The sequence below is a fragment of the Arachis ipaensis genome, chromosome B5 (genome assembly GCF_059453495.1).
Source record: "Arachis ipaensis isolate K30076 ecotype BB chromosome B5, ASM5945349v1, whole genome shotgun sequence".
NCBI lineage: Eukaryota > Viridiplantae > Streptophyta > Magnoliopsida > Fabales > Fabaceae > Arachis > Arachis ipaensis.
The window spans coordinates 68,437,144-68,460,240 of record NC_142440.1 but is presented as its reverse complement, the minus strand read 5'-3'; positions in this window follow the sequence as shown (position 1 = coordinate 68,460,240).

The following is a 23,097-nucleotide window of genomic DNA, read 5'->3' as shown; positions in this document are numbered from 1 at the left end:
ATCTTTTAGAGTTTCTTCAGCAGGTTTAAAAAAGCCTTATCTGAGCCTTTGTTGTGTTTTAATTGTATTCCTTCAATAATTGAACATTATTGCACATCATCTTATTTCTTTATCTTAGTTTGCTGACACTGATGGATCATCAACTATGCCGCCCTCTGTTATACGAGTCCTAAATTTGATTGTTTGACAATTGATACTTATGTAAATTTAATAAATTTGTTGACTAAGTTGTGATTGAATTGTGATTAGTTAGCCCAAGTTTATATATTGAATTATTAATTCTTGATAATTTGCATTTTTGATTGGCTAGTTTTGAACTCTGAGAATATATTCTTAAGGAATTAGTTAATTTTAACTTCTGAGTTTTGAACTCGTAGATGATTCCCATTTTATATTAGTATACTTTAATTTGTATATGGATCTATTTATCACATTTTACTTGTGTCATGGTTGAAAAATGATAAATGTCCTATTATTTGGTTTGATAAATTTGGTTGGGTATGGCTGAGACATAAGTTGTGAATTGGTTGTGTTTGTTAGAACCGTGGACGGTGGAAATATCCAAGTTTTAGGGGAGGTTCTGCCGAAATTTTTCTAAACATTTTGGATAAAACTTAGTGAAAAAATTATAATTAGTGTTATATCTTGTTTCTAACTTTTTTGTTTCGGTTTTTCTTATTTACAAGAGTGCTGAAATAGTGACCATATGCTACCTTGAGGGCTCAAGAATGTTTTGATGCATAGAGACACTAATCTATGTTAGAACTTTTATGTTTTGGTTGAACTTTTATGTTAGAACTTTTATGTTTTGGTTGAACTAATCAATGTACTCACTAGCTAATGTTATTTTGTTTCAAGACAATTTTAGCTAAAAGGATCTTGTTTGACTTATGTATATTTTTGCATATTATATACATGTAAACTTGCTTATTAAAATCGTTAATATATTAGTTAATTTAAAAAATAATTTAGTAAATTATGCATGTAATTCGTAATAAAAAAAGTTGTTACAAAATAATTAATTTGCTTTCGTAACTAAAGAAAAAAATGTTACAAAATCACGTTACATTTTGTAACAAAATTTTTTGATAGGAAAAAAATTAACTGTCACGAAAAATACCTTCAAGATCAAAATTTGTTACCACTTTTGTAATAGCTTCTGATTTTTTGTATCAGAAAAAATTGTTACAAAATATGGTATTGAATTGTAACAATTCCATTTTTCGTTACAAAAACTTTTTGTAACGGGACTTACTGCAATGGACCCTTTTTTTGTTACAAAAAACTTTTGTTTCAAAATTTCGACGTTTTGTACAATATTTTTTGTTACAAATGCGCCTTTTTCTTGTAGTGTTTTCCAAGTACTTCTATGACTTGGTAGGGTCCTTTCCAGTTTGCTGCCAGCTTTCCTTCTCCAGGTCGAGTTGTCCCAATATCATTTCGGATTAGGATGAGATCATTCTCAGCGAAACCTCTTGGCACTACCCTTTGATTATATCTTGAAGCCATTCGTCGCTTTAGCGCTTCTTCCCTGATCCGGGCACTTTCTTGGATTTCCGGAAGTAGGTCGAGCTCTTCTCTTTGAAGTTGAGAGTTGGCTTCTTCATTGTAGTGGACTACTCTAGGTGACCCTTCCTCGATCTCTACTGGGATCATTTCCTCCACTCCATATGCTAGTCGAAATGGTGACTCGTTTGTGGTGGAATGTGGCGTTGTTCGATATGCCCATAGGACTTGTGGAAGTTCTTCGGCCCAAGCTCCCTTTGCATTTTGCAGTCTCCGTTTCAACCCAGCCAATATGACTTTGTTGGCAGCTTCGGCCTGTCCATTGGCTTGAGGATGTTCGACGGAGGTGAACTGGTTTTTTATGTTCAAATCGGCTACTAACTTTCTGAAGCCTGCATCTGTGAATTGGGTGCCATTGTCTGTGGTGATGGAATATGGAACGCTGAACCTTGTGACAATGTTCCTATATAGGAATTTTCGGCTTCTTTGGGTAGTGGCGTTGGCTAGGGGCTCTGCCTCGATCCACTTTGTGAAATAGTCTACCCCTACTATGAGGAATTTAACTTGTTCTGATCCCTGGGGGAAAGGTCCGAGGAGATCAAGTCCCCATTTTGCAAATGGCCAAGGTGAGGTTGCGCTAATGAGCTCTTCTGGTGGGGCGATGTGAAAAATTGGCATGTTTCTGGCATGGTGGGCATGTCCTTACAAACTCTGTAGCTTCTTTTTGTAGAGTTGGCCAATAAAATCCCGCCCGAAGTACCTTTTTGGTGAGAGCTTGTGCCCCGAGATGATTGCCACAAATGCCACTGTGTACTTCCTCTAAAACTGCCCTTGTGTTGGACGTCAGCACACATTTTAGTAGTGGTATTGAAATCCCTCTTTTATATAGGGTGTTGTTTATGATGGTGTAGTACTGAGCCTCCCGTTTTAACCTCTTTGCCTCCTTCTCATTTGTGGGGAGTGTTTCTGTTTTGAGGTAATTAATTATGGGGGTCATCCGTCCTTGATCCTGACTTGTTATGGCTAGGACTTTTTCCTCTTCCGAGATTGATGGATTCTGTAGCATTTCCTGGATGAGGCTTCTATTGTTGCCCCCTGGTTTGGTGTTGGCTAGTTTTGAGAGTGCATCAGCTTGGGCATTTTGTTCGTGGGGTATGTGGCAGATCTTATATTCCCCGCATTGACCGAGCTGTTCCTTAGTTTTATCCAAATACTTTTTCATGGTGGGATCTTTGGCTTGGTAGCTCCCTGTTATTTGTGAGGTGACTACTTGTGAATCGCTGAAGATGTTGAGTTTTTGAGCTCCAACCTCCTTAGCCAGCTTCAAACCAGCTAGTGACGCTTCATATTCCGCCTGGTTGTTTGAGGCTGGGAACCCAAATTTGAGGGAAAGCTCAACTTGGGTTCCTTGGTTGCTTTCTATTATCACACCTATGCCGCTTCCAGTTTTATTTGAAGACCCGTCCACGTAGAGATTCCATTCTGTGGGGTTTCTAGGGTATCTGTGAATTCTGCAATGAAGTCGGCCAAGTATTATGATTTGATGGCTGTCCGAGCTTCATATTGGAGGTCGAACTCGGATAACTCGACTGCCCATTGTAAAATTCTGCTTGCTAGATCTGTTTTCTGCAGTATCCCCTTTATGGGCTGGTCGGTCCGAACCTTAATAGTGTGGGCCTGGAAGTACGGGCGAAGTCGTCGAGATGTCAGTATGAGAGTGTAGGCGAACTTTTCTATTTTTTAGTAGTTCAGCTCGGATCCCTACAGCGCTTTACTGATGAAATATACAGGTTGTTGCCCTTTGTCGTCTTCTCGAACCAGTGCTGAGGCTACTGCCTGACTTCCTACTACAAGGTATAATACGAGTGGTTCTTCCTCTCGTGGTCGAGTTAGGATAGGTGGTCATCCCAGAAAATTTTTAAAATCCTGGAAGGCTTGCTCGCATTCCGTTGTCCATTCGAACTTCTTTCCTTTCCTTAAAGTGGCATAGAAGGGGAGAGATCTTATCGCTGATCCTACTAAGAATCTGGATAAGGCTGCCAATCTCCCGTTGAGTTGTTGTACCTCTCTGACACAAGTTGGGCTCTTCATGTTGAGTATAGCCTGGCATTTGTCTGGATTTGCTTCAATTCTTCTTTGTGTGAGCATGAAACCTAAGAATTTGCCCGCTTCTACTGCAAAGGTGCATTTTGTGAGATTGAGTCGCATGTCATGCTTCCTTATAGTGTCGAACACTTGGGCCAGGTCGGACAATAATGTGTCTTCGCTTTGTGTCTTTATTAACATGTCGTCCACGTAGACTTCCATGATGTTTTCGATATGATCTGAAAAGACTTTATTCATTAGCCTTTGATAAGTAGCTCCTGCATTCTTGAGACCGAAAGGCATCACAACGTAGCAGTAATTTTCTTTTGGCATAAAAAACGAGGTCTTTTCTTGATTTGGTAGATACATGGAAATTTGGTTGTATTCGGAATATGCATCCATAAACGAGAGGTATCTATATCCGGAGGAAGCATCTACCAGAGCATCGATACTTGGGAGTGGGTAAGGATCTTTTGGGCAGGCTTTGTTGAGGTCGGTGTAGTCGGTGCACATTCACCACTTCCCATTTGATTTTTTCACCAAGACGACGCTAGCTAGCCATAGTGGGTACTTGACTTCTCTTATGAATCCTGCCTCCAGTAGTGCTTGCACCTGTTCTTCCACAGCTTGGGATTGTTCTGGCCCAAGTTTTCTTCGTCTCTGTTGTACCGGCCGAGATCTTGGATAAACCGCCAACTTGTGACACATTAGCTTGGGGTATATGCCTGGAATGTCTGTGGCTTTCCATGTGAAGAGATCAACATTATCTCGTAAGAACTGTACTAGTAATTCTTTTGTGTTTCCTTTCAGGATCGTGCCAATATTAGTTGTTTTGTCCGAGGTATCTCCGATCTGAACTTTCTCTACTTCACCTTCGGGCTGTGGATGGAGTTCTTCTCGTCTCTGAACTCCACCAAGCTCAATTGTATGGAACTCTTCTCCTCTGCCTCTGTGGTTTAGACTTTCGTTATAATAGCGGTGTGCCATCCTTTGATCTGCTTTTATCGTAGCTATCCCTTCTGTAGTTGGGAATTTCATGCATAGATGTGGAGTTGAGACTATTGCGCCGAGTTGATTTAGTGTTGTCTGACCTATTAAGGCATTGTAGGCTGAACTCACGTCGACCACGATGTAGTTTATCTTGAGTGTTCTGGATTGGTTCCCTTTTCCGAAGGTTATATGTAGTGATACATATCCCAGTGGTTGTATTGGAGTATCGCCCAGTCCGAACAGGCTGTTTGGGTATGCTCTAAGCTCCTTTTCTTCTAAGCTGAGCTTGTCGAAGGCAGTTTTGAATAAGATGTCGGTGGAGCTCCCTTAGTCTATTAATGTCCGGTGGAGATTGGCGTTTGCCAGTATGATGGTGATGACCATGGGATCGTCGTGTCCTGAGTTGACACCGGATGCGTCTTCTTTGGTGAATGTGATTGCAGGGATGTCGGGTGCTTCCTCCTTCCCTTCGACAAGATATACTTCTTTGAGATATCCTTTGCAAGATGATTTGGAGATTCCTCTTCCTGCAAATCCTCCGTGTATCATATGGACATGTCTTTCTGGCGTACGAGGTGATCGCTCAGCTCGTCCGACATCTTCATCCCTTCGTCTTTTTCTTTGCTCATCATCTCGGGTGGCCAGATACCAGTTTAGTTTTCCTTCTCTGAATAATTTTTCTATGATATTTTTAAGTCGAAGCATTCGTTGGTGGAATGTCCTCGGACCCGATGATATTCAAAGAGCTGGTAACTTGCCTCATGGTTATGCCATGCCTCAATAAGGGATCTTAGAGATTGAGTTGTTTGATGTATGGGGTATTGACTTCATGGGTCCTTTCCCACCATCATACTCAAACACTTACATTCTGGTGGCAGTAGACTACGTATCTAAATGAGTGGAGGCAATTGCCACACCCACTAATGATACCAAGACTGTGCTGAAGTTCCTCCAGAAACATATTTTCAGCAGATTTGGTGTTCCCAGAGTACTAATCAGTGATGGGGCACCCATTTCTGCAATAAACAGCTTTACTCTGCTATGGTTCGATATGGAATTAGCCACAAAGTAGTAACTCCGTATCATCCACAGACAAATGGGCAGGCTGAAGTCTCTAATAGAGAGTTAAAAAGAATCCTGGAATGGACTGTAATTGCCCGTAGAAAGGATTGGGCAAAGAGCTTGGATGATACTTTGTGGGCATACAGAACAGCATTCAAGACTCCTATAGGAACCTATCCATACCAACTTGTGTATGGCAAGGCCTGTCATCTGCCCGTGGAACTGGAACATAAAGCCTACTGGGCAACCAGATTCCTAAACCTGGATGCTAAGTTAGCTGGTGAGAAAAGATTGCTCCAGCTAAATGAGCTAGAGGAGTTCAGACTCAATGCTTTTAAAAATGCAAAATTTTATAAGGAAAAAGCAAAAAAGTGGCATGACAAGAAATTGTCATCCAGAGTCTTTGAGCTAGGACAAAAAGTTCTGCTGTTCAAATATAGGCTCAGATTATACCCCGGGAAATTAAAATCCCGGTGGAGGGGACCATATGTGATTACAGGACTGTCACTATATGGATATGTTGAGCTTCAAGATATTGATTCTGACAAAAAGTTCATTGTTAATGGACAGAGAATCAAACATTATCTTGAAAGCAATTTTGAGCAAGAATGCTCAAAACTGAGGCTTGAATGAAGCTCAGTAAAGGTCCAGCTAAAGACAATAAAGAAGCACTTGCTGGGAGGCAACCCAGCCATTAGCAAGTTATTTGTTTTAATTAATACTTGTAGAAGTTTGATATACATTTTTCTTCAAAGGTTAATCATCAAATTTGAAGGAACTCACAGAGTTACAGAAGGATTCGGTGCAAAAAGCAGAGAAAAGGAGCTTGCTGGCAAGAAAATGCCAGTAAAGGGCATTTTGGGCGTTAAACGCCAGAATGGGTACCATTCTGGGCCTTTAACGCCAGAATTGCAGCATCCTGGGCGTTCAGAAAAATGCCCAGTGATAAAGGGGTTTCTGGCATTTAACGCCAGCCAGGGTACCTGGCTGGGCGTTAAACGCCCATAATGGCCAACAATTGGGCGTTAAATGCCAGAATGGATACCATTCTGGGCGTTTAATGCCAGAAAGGCAAGGGGAGGAGATTTTGTTTCCAACTTCAAATTTTTTCAAATTTTCATGTTTTGACTCATAATTTTCTGCATAAACATGTTTCAAACTTTCATCATTCACCCTCAATTTTCCAAAATTCAACAATTTTCTAAATCTCTTTTCAATTTTCTTTCAAATCCTTCCCAAATCTTTTCAAAAACTCAATTATCCTCTTAATTTCTTTCCAAATCTTTTTCAACTCATCATATCATCTCTTATTTCTTAGATGCATAACCAAATTTTCAGATTTAACATCTTTATATCTTTTTCAATTACAAATCTCATCTTTTTCATATCATGATTTTATTTTCTTCCATCAATCATATCTCTATGTCATATCTCTTTCAAATTTTTCGAAATCCCTCCCCTCCTCCTATAAATATAAATTCGGCCATCCCCTCCTCTCCACCATTCAAATTTGGCTCTTCTCCTCTCTCTCCCATTTCCTTTCTTTTGCTTGAGGGCAAGCAAACCTCTAAGTTTGGTGTATTTTTCCATGATCACTGAGCTAAGACTCATCAAGATCATGGCACCTAAGGGAAAACAAACCAATTCAAGAGGCAAGAAAGAGAATACTCCAAAGAGTCTTTGAAATCAAGAGAGGTTCTTAACCAAAGAGCATGCAGACCATTACCACAAAATAATGGGTCTGAGGTCAGTGATCCCGGAAGTTAAATTCAATTTGAAAGAAGATGAATATCCGGAGATCCAAGAGCAAATTCGAAATAGAGGATGGGAAATTCTAGCCAATCCTGAGACAAAGGTTGGAAGAAATATGGTTCAGGAATTCTACTCAAATCTGTGGCTAACAGATAAGCAGAGAATAACTGGAACTGCCTTTCACACCTACCGAACTATGGTCAGAGGGAGGCTTATTTACTTCCATCTGGACAAAATAAGAGAGGTCTTCAAACTGCCTCAACTACAAGATGATCCAGAATCTTTTAATAGGAGAATGGTGAGAGTAGATAAGGGGTTGGATCAAGTTCTAAAGGACATATGCCTCCCTGGAACTAAGTGGATAACCAATTCAAAAGGTGTCCCAAACCAACTCAAGAGGGGAGATCTCAAACCAGTTGCAAGAAGCTGGTTGGACTTTATTGGGCATTCTATATTGCCCACTAGCAACCGCTCTGAGGTCACTGTCAAAAGAGCAGTGATGATTCATTGTATTATGCTGGAGAAAGAAGTGGAGATTCATCATCTAATTTCTTGTGAGATTTACACAATTGCAAACAAGAACTCCACTGAAGCAAAATTGGCCTACCCAAGCTTAATTTCTCTGCTATGTAAAGATGCTGGGGTGAGGATGGGAGTAGATGAATTCATCCCAATCGAACACCCAATCACCAAGAAGTCAATAGAAGGACAAGTGCAAGACAACTCCATCAAAAGGAGGGTGCAGGAGTTCCTCCCAAAAATTTCTGAAATTGACTACTGGACTCGCCTAGAAGCATCTGTTACCAAGCTGCAAGAAGTTATGGAACAACTTAAGGAAGAACAGCAGAATCAAAACTGCATGCTTTGCAAGCTGCTGAAGGAACAGGAGAAGCAGGGGCGTGAGCTACAGGAGCTGAAGCGCCAGAAGCTCTCCCATGAAGGACCAAGCACCCCACAGATTGAGGGAGCATCCACTTCTCAAAATCAAGGTTGTTGAGTCCTAACTCTGTGATAACCTTTATTATTAAGATTCTATTTTAAGAGTCATTCATTTTTCTGCTTTGAATTTTCTGTCTTCTATTATTATGGGTCTACTCTTATATTTATTTTTGAGTCTTATTTTTAGTCCATAATCAATAAAATTTAAAGTTTATGTCTTAAAGCTATGAATGTCCCATGAATCCATCACCTTTCTTAAATGAAAAAAAATGTTCTTAATTGAAAAAGAAAAAGAAGTACATGAATTTCGAATTTTAAAACAGTTTAATTATTTTGATGTGGTGGTAATACTCTTGTTTTCTAAATGAATGCTTGAACAGTGCATATTTTTGAATTTGTTGTTTATGAATGTTAAAATTGTTGGCTCTTGAAAGAATGAGGAAAAAGGAGAAATGTTATTTGATGATCTGAAAAATCATAAAATTGATTCTTGAAGCAAGAAAAAGCAGTGAATAGAAAGCTTGCAGGAAAAAAAAAGCGAAAAAAAAGAAAAGAAAAAAAAAGAGAGCAAGCAGAAGAAGCCAATAGGCCTTTAAACCAAAAGGCAAGGGTAATAAAAAGGATCCAAGGCTTTGAGCATCAGTGGATAGGAGGGACCACAGGAATAAAATCCTGGCCTAAGCGGCTAAACCAAGCTGTCCCTAACCATGTGCTTGTGGCGTGAAGGTGTCAAGTGAAAACTTGAGACTGAGCGGTTAAAGTCATGGTCCAAAGCAAAAAGAGTGTGCTTAAGAGCTCTGGACACCTCTAATTGGGGACTCTAGCAAAGCTGAGTCACAATCCAAAAAGGTTCACCCAGTTATATGTTTGTGGCATTTATGTATCCAGTGGTAATACTGGAAAACAAAATGCTTAGGGTCACGGCCAAGACTCATAAAGTAGCTGTGTTCAAGAATCAACATACTTAACTAGGAGAATCAATAACAATATCTGGATTCTGAGTTCCTATAGAAGTCAATCCCTCTGAACTTCAAAGGATAAAGTGAGATGCCAAAACTATTCAGAGGCAAAAAGCTAAAAGCCCCACTCATCTAATTAATACTGATCTTCATAGATGTTTTTGGAATTCATTGTATATTCTCTTCTTTTTATCCTATTTGATTTTTAGTTGCTTGGGGACAAGCAACAATTTAAGTTTGGTGTTGTGATGAGCGGATAATTTATACGCTTTTTGGCATTGTTTTTAGTATATTTTAGTTAGTTTTTATTATGTTTTTATTAGTTTTTAAATAAAAATCACTTTTCTGGACTTTACTATGAGTTTGTGTATTTTTCTGTGATTTCAGGTATTTTCTGGCTGAAATTGAGGGACCTGAGCAAAAATCTGATTCAGAGGCTGAAAAAGGACTGCAGATGCTGTTGGATTCTGACCTCCCTGCACACGAAGTAGATTTTTTGGAGCTACAAAAACTCAATTGACGCGCTCTTAATTGCGTCGAAAAGTAGACATCCTGGGCTTTCCAGCAACATATAATAGTCCATACTCTGCCCGAGATTTGATGGCCCAAACAGGCGTTCCAAGTCAGCTCAAGAATTCTGGCGTTTAACTCCAGAACTGGCACAAAAGCTGGAGTTAAACGCCCAAACTGGCACAAAAGCTGGCGTTTAACTCCAAGAAAAGTCTCTACACATGAAAGACTCAATGATCAGCCCAAGCACACACCAAGTGGGCCCCGGAAGTGGATTTTTACACTAAACACCCTAGCTTACTCATTTTCTGTAACCCTAGGTCACCAGTTTACTATAAAAACTACTTTTAGTGATTCATCTTGTACCTCATGACACTTTACATGTTTCATATTCTATTCTCTATGGCATGAGTCTCTAAACCCCATTGTTGGGGGTGAGGAGCTCTGCTGTTCTTCATGAATTAATGCAATTACTACTGTTTTCCATTCTATCACGCTTGCTTCTATTCTAAGATATTCGTTCGCACTTCAACCTGATGAATGTGATGATCCGTGACACTCATCATCATTCTCACCTATGAACGCGTGCCTGACAACCACCTCCGTTCTACCTTAGATTGAATGCATATCTCTTAGCCTCATGATTCAGATAAGAGTCTTCGTGGTATAAGCTAGAATTATTGGCGGCCATTCCTGAGATCCGGAACGTCTAAACCTTGTCTGTGGTATTCTGAGTAGGATCTGGGAAGGTATGACTGTGACGAGCTTCAAACTCGCGAGTGTTGGGCGTAGTGACAGATGCAAAAGGATCAATGGATCCTATTCTGACATGATCGAGAACCGACAGATGATTAGCTGTGCGGTGACAGCGCATTTGGAACATTTTCACTGAGAGGATAGGAAGTAGCCATTGACAACGGTGATGCCCAACGTAAAGCTTGCCATGGAAGGAGCCTTGCGTGCATGAAGAAGAAGATAGTAGGAAAGCAGAGATTCAGAAGATAAAGCATCTCCAAAGCCTCAACCTGTTCTTCATTACTGCGTAACAAGTATTTATTTCATGTTCTTTTACTTTTTACAATTAAATATGAGAATTATTGATATCCTGACTAAGAGTTACAAGATAACCATAGCTTGCTTCAAGCCTACAATCTCTGTGGGATCGACCCTTACTCACGTAAGGTATTACTTGGACGACCCAGTGCACTTGCTGGTTAGTTGTGCGGAGTTGCAAAAGTGTGATCGTAATTTCGTGCACCAGTCGGTCGCTTTGTCGCCAATCATCCCAGGTCGGATAGCTCGACCCAGTGTATGAACATCTCCCTTCATTTGGTGAATGTCTCCCTTCATTTGGTGAATGTCTCCTTGCATTTGCTCCCAGTTGAAACCTTCAGGAAATTGTGGATATGGTGGTGGTGGAAGTGTTAGGTATTGTGGTTGATCTTCAGCCTCTTCTTCTTGTTGTGGTTGCCCTTGTGGCTCATGAGCACGAGCTCTGTGCTCCCTTGCTCTCTGAAGTGGGTTGACGGCCACCACTTTTGCCATCTTCTTAGCAGTTATAGGCTTCTCTTGTTCCACCAAAACTTCATCTATGATCTTCTCCACCCCAGCCTCATTATACAGCCTTTGGATGATACTTGGGAAGGCCAACCTTGTGCTATCCTTGGTACTTTTCAGCACCCTATTGATGTTGTTGGCTATCATCTCCCCAACATTGATCCTTTCTCCCTTCATTATGCTGTATATGAGCACAGCCCTTTCCAATGTCACCTCTGAAGTGTTGGATGTTGGGTTGAGAGACCTTCTTACAAAATCCAGCCACCCTCTAGCTTGGGGGCTCAAATTCCTTCTCCTTAATTGATTATGCCTTCCATCTATGTCATTTATCCACTGTACATTGATGACACATATTTCATTGAGGATCTCCTCAAATCTTGGGTCTTGTTGCTTCACCCTTTCTTCATAGCTCCGGGTGGAGTTTGTTTGCTTTACCATCAGCATCCTATCTATGTTGGAGGGGCTATAGTCAATAGCCTTCCCCCACACATAGCTTAGGTAGCCATAGGGTTGCCCAGGTTGTGGCATGGCATTGGCGTAGAACCCCCTAACCAAGTTCTCCACCACCTTCCTTGGTGGGTTGCATAAGAGTGCCCATCCTCTGTTATTGATCTCCCTGTTGATCTCTGGGTGCTTATTCCTTCCTAGTTGGAAGCCCACTTCTGGAATGATCTGCCTCTCACTCACCCAACCATAGAATTGGTTTTGGTTGAATGATGAGAGAAACTTGTACTCATTGAAGCTTGAGGATTCGGAGGTAGCTTCTTTGGTCTTTCTTTTCTTTGATGAGGAGGCTCTTAGTGGTGCCATTGGGGTGAGAAAAGAGGTTTGAAAGGTTGAGTGAAGAAAGAAGTAAAGAAAAAGAGCAAAGCAAGGGTTTGCTCCACAACACCAAACTTAGGACTTAATTGTCCCTAATCAAGTAGAAGAGAATACTAAAGGGGGGGGGGAGTGCAGAGGTTTGTTTTGGAAGTGAGGTTGTTTTGAAGTGTGGGGAAAGTGGGAATGTTAGTGGCTTTTATAAGGATGAGGAAGGTGGTCTGGAAAGGTGGGTGGGAAGTACAAACAATTGAATGTTTTCCCACTTGGGAGTGGCGCCTAGCGTGGGAAGACGCACCAATCCTTGCCTTTTTGCTTTCTTCAGATGTTGATTTTCAAAGTGCAAGTACTCTTTAACTCCTTGTCTTAATGAGCCATCAATTATGTGGGCTCCACCTTTTCCTGAAAATTCAATCCGAAAATCTCCCATCAGTAATGAGAAAGAAGTTGCTTCACATTCCCCATTTTAAATACAATTAAAAACACGATTGATGAGTGTCCCTTGGGACACCAAATTAAATCCATTGCATATGGTAAATTGGTTTCATCATTGGACTTTATTACATACATTATGATTGGAGTAAATCTATTCATCTTTCCACTTTCCAATCCATACGTATGTAGTGAAGTACATATTTATGCTCCCACCAATTCACTAAATGCTTTCAAACATTAGACCATGTTTGGGCTTATTTCCAAAGTTAATTCAATCAATAAGTTGTAAGCCTAAATTAAGTGGGTTAGTGGCCGCACCAAACTTAGCTGTTTAGCTAGTTTCTCAGCCCATTCCTCCAACCTCAATTAAGTAATTATACAACCTTGCACTTCCAGTAAATAAAAGAAAATAAACTAAAGAACTATCAACTAATAGACTGAAATAAAAACTACCTAACTTCATAATCATAACAACTCTTAGAAAACAGAAAAGCATGAAAGGATATGAGTGTTGGGGTGCCTCCTAACTAGCGCTTCTTTAACGTCACTAGCTTGACATTTCTACCTACTCAATTGAGGTTATAGCTCACTCTCTGCTCATCCAATGAGTCTCCCAAGTAGTGCTTGAACCTGTGGCCATTACAGTGAAAGTCCTTTGTGTCTTGTCCTCTATAAGCTCTACATGACCATAGGGAGACACCTTGAGGATTGTAAAGGGTCCAGACCATCTTGACTTAAGCTTCCCTAGGAAGAACTTGAACCTTGAATTGTATAGTAGCACTCTTTGGCCTTCTACAAACTCTCTTCTTGCTAGCTTTTGATCATGCCATTTCTTTGTGTTTTCCTTGTAAATCTTAGCATTCTCATAGGCTTGATTTCTGAATTCTTCCAGCTCGTTGAGTTGTAGTAGCCTTCTTTCCCTAGTAGCTTGACTATCAAAGTTTAACATCTTTAGAGCCCAAATTGCTCTATGTTCAAGTTCCACTGGTAGGTGACAAACTTTTCCAAACACCAATTGATATGGAGACATGCCAATGGGTGTCTTGAAAGCCGTCCTATAGGCCCACAATGCATCATCTAGTTTCTTGGACCAATCTTTTCTTGAGTTTCCAATAGTCTTCTCAAGGATTCTCTTGAGCTCTCTGTTTGAGATTTCAGCTTGACCATTGGTTTGTGGATGGTATGGGGTTGCCACTTTGTGCTTCACACCATATTTAAGGAGGATTGCCTCAAGTTGCTTATTGCAAAAATGAGTCCCTCCATCACTTATAAGAGCTCTTGGAACCCCATATTTACTGAATATATTCTTCCTCAAGAAGTTAATTACCACCTTGTTATCATTGGTTGATGTAGCTATTGCCTCCACCCATTTTGACACATAATCCACAGCTACCAATATATAGTTGTTTGAGTATGAGGATGGGAATGGTCCCATGAAATCAATCCCTCATACATCAAACAACTCTAACTCCATGATGAACCTCTGTGGCATTTCATTTTTCTTGGGTAGATTTCCAGCTCTTTGACACTCATTGCATCTTGTTACCAAGTCCTTTGCATCCTTGAATATTGTTGGCCAAAAGAAACCACACTGCAGCACCTTGGATGCAGTTCTTTCTCCACTAAAATGGCCTCCATATGCAGATCCATGACATTGCCAGAGGACTTCTTCTCCTTCCTCATAGGAAATGCACCTTCTCAAGATTCCATCGACACACTTTTTGAACAAATAGGGCTCATCCCAAATGTAGTGTTTAGCATATTTGAGTAGCTTTCTCCTCATGTGTTTGTTGATGTTGGTTGGTAATTCCCCAATAGCCTTAAAATTGGTTATATCTGCAAACCAGGGGGCTTCTTGGACTATCATCAACTGCTTATCACGGAAGCTCTCATTCATTGCAAGTTGGTGTGCTTCATCTTCTTCTTGTGGGATTCTTGATAGGTGGTCAGCCACCTTGTTCTCTGCTCCACTTATATCTTTGATTTCAATGTTGAATTCTTGAAGCAGCAAGATCCACCTTATCAATTTACGCTTGGACTCTTGTTTGGTAAGCAAATATTTGAGAGCTGCATGGTCAGTAAACACAATGACTTTAGAACCAATAAGATATGATCTAAACTTATCAAATACAAAGACTATGGCAAGAAGTTCCTTCTCTGTAGTAGTGTAATTCCTTTGATTCTCATTAAGGACTTTGCTAGCATAGTAAATAACATGCACCAGCTTATCTCTCCTCTGTCCTAAAACAGCAGTAACAGCAAAGTCTGATGCATCACACATCAACTCAAAAGGTAAATCCCAGTAAGGTGGTGCTATGATAGGTGCAGAGGAAAGTCTGTTTTTAAGCTCATCAAAGGCTAGCATGCATTCTCTATCAAAGATAAAATGTACATTAGAGACAAAAAAGTTACTTAGAGGTTTGGCAATCTTTGAAAATCTCTAATGAATCTTCTATAAAAACCAGCATGTCCTAGAAATCTTCTAATTTCTTTGACATTGCAAGGTGGGGCATTTTTCAATCACCTCCACCTTGCCCTTGTCTACCTCTATGCCTCTTTTTGAGATCTTATGACCAAGAACCACCCCCTCTGTAACCATAAAGTGGCACTTCTCCTAATTCAAAATGAGGTTGGTTTCTTGGCATCTCTTTAGTACCAAGGCTAAGTGGTGCAAGCATTTAGAATATGAATCACCAAATACAGAGAAGTCATCCATAAACACCTCAATAAATCCTTCAATCATGTCTAAAAATATGGAGAGCATGCACCTTTGGAATGTTGCAGGTGCATTGAACAATCCAAATGGCATTCTCCTATAAGCAAAGACACCATAGGGACAAGTAAATGAAGTCTTTTCTTGGTCCTCGGGGTCTGCAACTATTTGGTTGTAGCAAGAATAACCGTCCAAGAAGCAATAATTTTCATGTTCCGCAAGTCTTTCTAGCATCTGGTCCATGAAAGGTAGGGGGAAGTGATCCTTCCTGATAGCTTTATTAAGCTTCCTATAATCTATGCACATGCGCCAGTTAGTCACTGTTCTTGTTGGTATCAATTCATTCTTCTCATTTGGCACAATAGTGATCCCTCCTTTCTTGGGGACTACTTTCACTGGGCTTACCCAAGGGCTATCTGAGATTGGGTAAATCACCCCTGTTTACCACAACTACAACATTTCTTTCTGGACTACTTCATTCATTGTTGGATTCAGCCTTCTTTGTTGCTACCTTGAGGGCTTGGCATCTTCCTCCAGGGGAATTTTGTACATGCACATTAAAGGACTAATCCCTTTTAGATCCACAAGTGTCCATCCTATAGCATCCTTGTGTTGCTTCAGCACATGGATAAGTTCCTCTTATTTTCCCTCACTCAAGCTTGAATTGATACTTATTGGGTATGTGTTGTTGTCGCCCAAGTAAGCATACTTCAAGCTCTGAGGCAAGGTTTTCAACTCTAGTTTTGGTGCTTCCACTTTCTTGTTGCTTGTGTGGTTGATAAACCACTATTTTATGGTTTATATTGTGCTAAATTAAGTGGTTTTTCATCCATTATTCTCACGCTTATTCATACTATTTGTATGGTTTTACGTTTTCCTTCCTGATTTTGTGCTGTGATTGAAAACATGCTTCTTTGGCCCTTAATTTTGCTATGTTTAATCCTCTCTTATTACCATTCAATGCCTTGATATGTGCGTTAAGTGATTTTAGGGATTACAGGGCAGGAATGGCTTGGAGGATGGAAAGGAAGCATGCAAAAGTAGAAGGAATACAAGAAACTGAAGGAACTACTAAAGCTGTCTAGCCTGACCTCCTGGTACTAAATCGACCATAACTTGAGCTACAGAGGTCCAAATGATGCGGTTCTAGTTGCGTTAGAAAGATAACATCTGGGACTTCGTAACGATATATAATTTGTCATAGCTTCCCCGAGAATAGGTGACGCGCACGCGTGGATCACGCGGACGCATGGCCTGGCAAAACACAGAAATCGTTGTGACCTATACGTACCAGAAATCGCTGGGGGCGATTTCTGGGCTGTTTCTAACCCAGTTTTCGGCCCAGAAAACACAGATTAGAGGCTATAAAGTGGGGGAATCAATTCATTCATGAAGACAACATTCATTCTCATAATTTTAGGTTTTAGATGTAGTTTTAAAGAGAGAGAGGCTCTCTCCTCTCTCTTAGGATTTAAGATTAGGATTTCTTTTAGGATTAGGATTTCATCTTCTTCATTCCAGGTTCAATGTTCCTTAATTTATTTTCTCTTCTACTTTTATTTACTTTATCACTTAGTTTATTTACTTTCTCAATTTGATTTATGAATTTTCCCATGTTAGAATTGATTTCTTTATTTAATATAATTTGAGATATTTCAGATTTATGATTGCTTTCTTCTATGATATAAATAATTTAGATTTTTTCCCTTTTGGCTTTGGTTGAGTAATTGGTGACACTTGAGTTGTCAAACTCAGTTGTTGATTGAAAATTGGAGTTTGCTGATTGATTTGGATCCCTCTAAAGCTAGTCTTTCCATAGGAGTTGACTAGGACTTGAGGAATCAACTTGATTGGTCCACTTGACTTTCCTTTATTTAGTAAGGGTAACTAAGTGGGAGCAATAAACAATTCTCATTACACCTGATAAGGATAACTGGGATGGGATTTCCAGTTCTCATACCTTGCCAAGAGCTTTTCTAGTTATTAGTTTACTTCCATTGCCATTTACTATTGTTGCTTTTTATCTTATACATTAAAAATCCCAAAATATACCTTTTTCCATAACCAATAATAAATCATACTTCCTTGCAATTCCTTGAGAGACGACCCGAGGTTTAAATACTTCGGTTATAAATTTTATTGGGTTTTGTTACTTGTGACAACCAAAATTTTGTACGAAAGGATTCTCTATTGGTTTAGAAACTATACTTGCAACGAGAACTTATTTTGTGAATTTCTTTACTGGCAGAAATCCGATCGTCAAAATGGCGCCGTTGCCAGGGAATTGCAAACGTGTGCCTTATTATTGGTTATTGTAAATTATTGCTTTTTGCTTGTTTATTTGTTTTTTTTTCTTTTTCGTAAATTAAGAGGTTATTGGTTTTTATTTAGTTATTAAAATTTTCGAAAATAATGTTCCTTGTTCTTTCTTGATCTTCAAGTTGTTCTTCGTATTCATCTTGACCTTCAAGTTGTTCTTGGTTGTTTTCTTCGTTTTGATCTAAAAATTTTAAGTTTGGTGTCATTTTGTTGTTTTTCTCTTTCCTCATTAAATTCAAAAATATATTTTCTCTTTATTTTAATTTATTTTTTCAAAAATTACAAAAAAAAAATTCAGATTTTTATTTTAAATTTTTTATCTTATCTTATCTTAGTTTTAAATTTCAAAATTCAAATCTTTTTCAAAAATCATATCTTTTTCAAAATCTTATCTTATCTTTTTTCAAAATCAAATTTCAAATTTCAATATTTAAATTTCAAAATTCAAAATTCAAATTTCAAAATTTAAATTTAAAATTTTAAAAATCAAACCTTTTCAAAATTTAAACCTTTTTCAAATCTTTATCTTATATTGTTGTCAGTGTTTCTAGTTTTAGGAGTTTATTTTCATTAATTTTTTTTATTAGTTTTTGTTTTTATTTTCCTTAGCTACTATGAATTCTTACCCCTCTGGCTTTAAGTTTGGTTCCAATGTTGTTGTAAGGAATAGAAACTATAATGAAAATAGGCATCAAGGTTGGAAGAATGAAAGATGGGAGGAGCCACAAGGATTTGATCAACCCTCTTGGCAACAACCCCCTCCAATGCGCTATAACCAACAACCATTCTGTGATGCATACCAAGACAATAGTTATGGTGGACCCTTTCGTGACAACTAACCTCCACCAAATTACTATAGTCAAGAGCCATTCCGAGGTACGTACCAGGATGATAGATACGGTGGACCTCCTTGTAGTCACCAACAAGCCCCACCCTATGCTTATGAACCACCTCCATAACATACCTTTGAACAACCGAACTCACAAGCCCCTTACCACCAAATACCCCCATATGACCCTAACCCTCATCCACCATACCAACCACCTTATGAGCCATATGAACCATATATAGAACCACCCCAATTCCACCCCAATTACTCCCAAGAACCACCACCTCAATATACACCATCTCCATATCCATCAATCTAAGAGCACTATGATCCTACTTATGATAGCCGAGCGCAACAAGAATCAAAGGATCGACTCAAGGAAATAGTGGAAAAATTTCATGCAACCCTTCACCAACTGGAGCAAGTGATCAATCGATTACCTTCTCGACGTTCGGACACTCAAGGAACCCCCATGGCTTCATGTAGACAATCTAATGAATAACGTAGCATGAAGGAGATACTAGAAACTTGGACAGTAAGGAGCATGACTTTGTACTGGAACAAGTGGAGGAAGCCGAAATTATCACAGAAGAGGAAGTGGTTGAAGACTTAGGAGATGCAAAACTTCCATGGAAACCTCAAGTTATAGAACCTCCCTTTAAGGAGCTTGACATTGTTGTTGAGGAGGGTGTAAAACCTCCAAGGCATATCATGGTTGAAGACTTTGAAGGGGATGATCAAGAGATGGATTCAATCATTCATGAATTCTTATCTACATTTGCATCATCTCCCATTGGACTAGACATGGAGATTAAAGAAGAAGAAGCACAACCTCCCATGCCCTTGGTGAACAATGAAGAAGAGATCGAATTGGAAGAAAGCTATCAAGAGGAAGATGTTGATATTGAAAAAGCTTGCAAGGAGGTGGAAGTTGTCAAAGAAGAGCCCAAGGGAATGGAGCTGGAGATCACCTTGCCAAGGTTGTTGGAGACCTCTCCCCCAAAGCCATCACCATCCATCCCTTCATTCAAGTGGGTAAATCTCTCATCTCTAAGCTTAATTAGCCCACTTGAATATGCTTTGCTTGAAACGGATGGGCAACTTAGAGCTCTTTGTGGCATTAAGCGTAAGAGGAAGATGGTTAGTGGTAGAAAACGTCATGCAAGGTTCAATATGGTTGCCTGCTCCAATTTGAAGTGCAAGGATTGGTGCAGAGCTCGAATGAATGGGTCTAGAAAGCTGTTTGGATGCCTTAGTGAGAATTCAGATTGCTTGCCACCCGGTTGGAACAATAATGATCAACAAGAAGACGGGTGCAAAAGCAAGGATTGGGACCCCGGAATTCACTCCAACAATCAACACTCTTGGGGCCTTGTCACTTGCTTTAACCTACTTGAAGGCTTTCTGCGCCTAGTTTGGGACCCCGGAGGCTATTGGAATTGCAAACATTGGTGGAGATTCCCAGATGAATTCAAGCACAAGCCACCATAACATGGAGCGAACCAAATGTCCAACTTAAGGACTTTAACTAAAAGTGCTAGGTTGGAGACAACCCACTATGGTATTATCTTCTATTTTTATCCTTAGTTTTATTTTATTTTATTTTTATTCTTAGTTTTATTTTGTTTTGTTTTATTCTTAATTTTATTTTATTCTATTTTTTTAAGTGTTCATTCATAATGTCTGCATCAGCATCTGCATTTTGCATACTGCATACTGCATATAAAAAAAACTGAACAGAAAGTTGCGTGGGAACTGTGCAGAAAGTGTGCCAATCGCACAAGCATCACCACGCGTACGTGTACTCCACGCGTACGCGTCACTTGGGATTTTGTTACTTCACGCGTACGCGTCAATGACGCGCATGGGTGACCCTAAAAAATTGACGTAAAAGGTATATTGGCCGAAAGTTGGGCTGGCTTGGTGCTGATACTGTGCCCGAGGCACAATCGCATCACGCGTACGCGTCGTGGACGCGTGCGCATCACTTTCACAATAAGCACTCCCACGCGTGCGCGTCAGGAATGCGCACGCGTCAGGTGACATTTTAGCACATATCCCAAAACGATCAGAGGGTTGTGCGAGCGACACGATGCCCTCGCGCGAGTAGCACAAACATGGTCACGCGTACGCGTGACCGACACTCACGCGTCGCTTCCCTCTTTGCGCATCCCACGTGTACGCGTCGCACCCTGTTTTTAAATTCTTACTTCTTTCTTCTATCCTTTCTCCTTCCTTCTTCCTCCTTTCTTACGTTCTTTTTCTTCGTTTATTCAACTTCTCATCCTTCTTCACTTTCATTCTATTTTACTTACTTTATTTGCATACTTTCATTCATTTCATTTTAATTTTGTGCATATTTTTATTTTCTTTTCTAAGTTTGTTATTTTACCATTGGTGTTAAATGTTCTTATTCAATAATTGTATCTTTTCTTGCATTATTTTGGTGCTTAGTGACTCGTTCTATACTGTTGGGTAATATTATTTAAATCAATGATAATCTTTTATGATACTTGTACTCCTCTTGCATTGATATGAACTTATACTGTCTTTCATTACCCACACTCTTCCTTTTTGTTGCAATTTTTGCACTATTGATATGCCATGTGCCTCTACTATTTTTTTCACTTGCATATTGTTGCTACCATGTAATTGAGACCTTCATTACCTGGCATTAACCCACCCATACTTTATTTGTTTTCCTATCTTTATTTTTGGGTTACTTTTCTTCCCTTTTTCTCTTCTTTTAGGATGGCCACCGGGAAGAGAACCGGAAGACGTTTACATGGGGCGACAGACAAGTTCCATCTGCACAATCTTTAGAGAAAGGCATCAGTTGGAACAACCCATCCACTTGCACATCTCAGCATGCACCGAGGACGGTGCAATCTTTAAGTGTGGGGAGGTCGATACCGATCTCCGTGGGTTGGTTACCTTCTTCTCAACACCAATATCTTATTTTCTTTATTAGTTCATTGTTGCATTTGTATGTTTTCTTGATTTTGTGCATATTTTACCACTACTTGGTTGAAGTAATATTTTCTTTTTCAAGAAACTTTTTATAGCATTTCACTAATTTCAATCAAAATTTTTATTGAACTTGTTTGAAGAAATATTATATTGGAACATAGTTTAGAGCTCGAACACACAAAACCAGTGAGACTTTGAGCCTAATTGATTGGTTGCATCTTATCAACCAATATTTTATTTTTGGTGTGTGTTGTTCTCTCTAATATTGTGATCTTTGTCTTGCTTAATTCTATATTTCCATGGTTTGATGTACGCATGCACTTATATGATTGAGGCCTTTGTTTCACTGAGCTTACACACCCATATGGCCTTACCTTTCATTATTCCTTGCAAACCAATTTTGAGCCTATTTCACCCCTTTATTCTTTACTTTAGCTCATCACTAACTCTAAGCGGAAAACAATAATGTCCTTAATTTGAATCCTTGGTTAGCTTAGACTAGTGAGAGTGTTCATGATTTAAGTGTGGGGAATTTGGGTTTGGAAATATTTGGTTTAAGAATTGGGTGTTATATATCTTTATGAAAATGTGAAAGAAATGTTTAGGACATATTCATGCATTCAATAATTTAATCATATGCATTGAAAAAAAAAAGAAAAAAAAATATTTATTAAGAAAAGTAAAAATTAAAAAATATATATATAGAAAAAGAAAAAAAAGAGAGAGAAAAAGAAAAGAAAAAGAGCAAACAATAAAAAGGGGACAAAATGCCCCAAAGTCAATGGTGAAAGCAATGCATATGAGTTGTACTCAAATTTGGATGCATGAATATGTGAAAAACATAATTAATGGGTATTTAGGCTTTATATTATGATTACATGGATTGTCCTAAGTTAGGTGAGAAGTTTAGGTTAATTAAGGATTCAGATTTTAGTCCACTTGACCAAATACAATCCTACCTTGACCCTAACCCCATTACAACCCTTAAAAGACCTCTTGATATGTGTATTTGTGCATTAAACTTTTGTTGATTAGTAGAAGAAGAGCAAGCCTTAGAAAGCAAGATTAGTAGAGAATTGAGAGATCAAACCTTAAACACCTGAGCGATTAGAGTGCATACACTTCTAGTGAGGGTTCGATGCTCGATTCCTTGTTCCCGGCTTTCATGAGCTATCTTCTTCTTGCAAGTCTATTTGTACTTCATTTTTATGATTTGAATTAGTGAAATCCAGTTCAATTTGTTCTTGAAAGATTTATTTACTTTTCACCAAGTAGGTAAAAGCATTTTGCATTTAGCTGCATTCATACAGATAGGTTGCATTTCATACATTCTACCATTCCTATTCACTTTTTTAGTTCTCTTGAGCTTAGCATGATGACATGCTAATGTTTAAGTGTGGGGAGGTTGATAAACCACTATTTTATGGTTTATATTGTGCTAAATTGAGTGGTTTTTCATCCATTATTCTCACGCTTATTCATACTATTTGCATGGTTTTATGTTTTCCTTCCTGATTTTGTGCTATGATTGAAAACATGCTTCTTTGGCCCTTAATTTTGCTATGTTTAATCCTCTCTTATTACCATTCGATGCCTTGATATGTGCGTTAAGTGATTTTAGGGATTACAGGGTAGGAATGGCTTGGAGGATG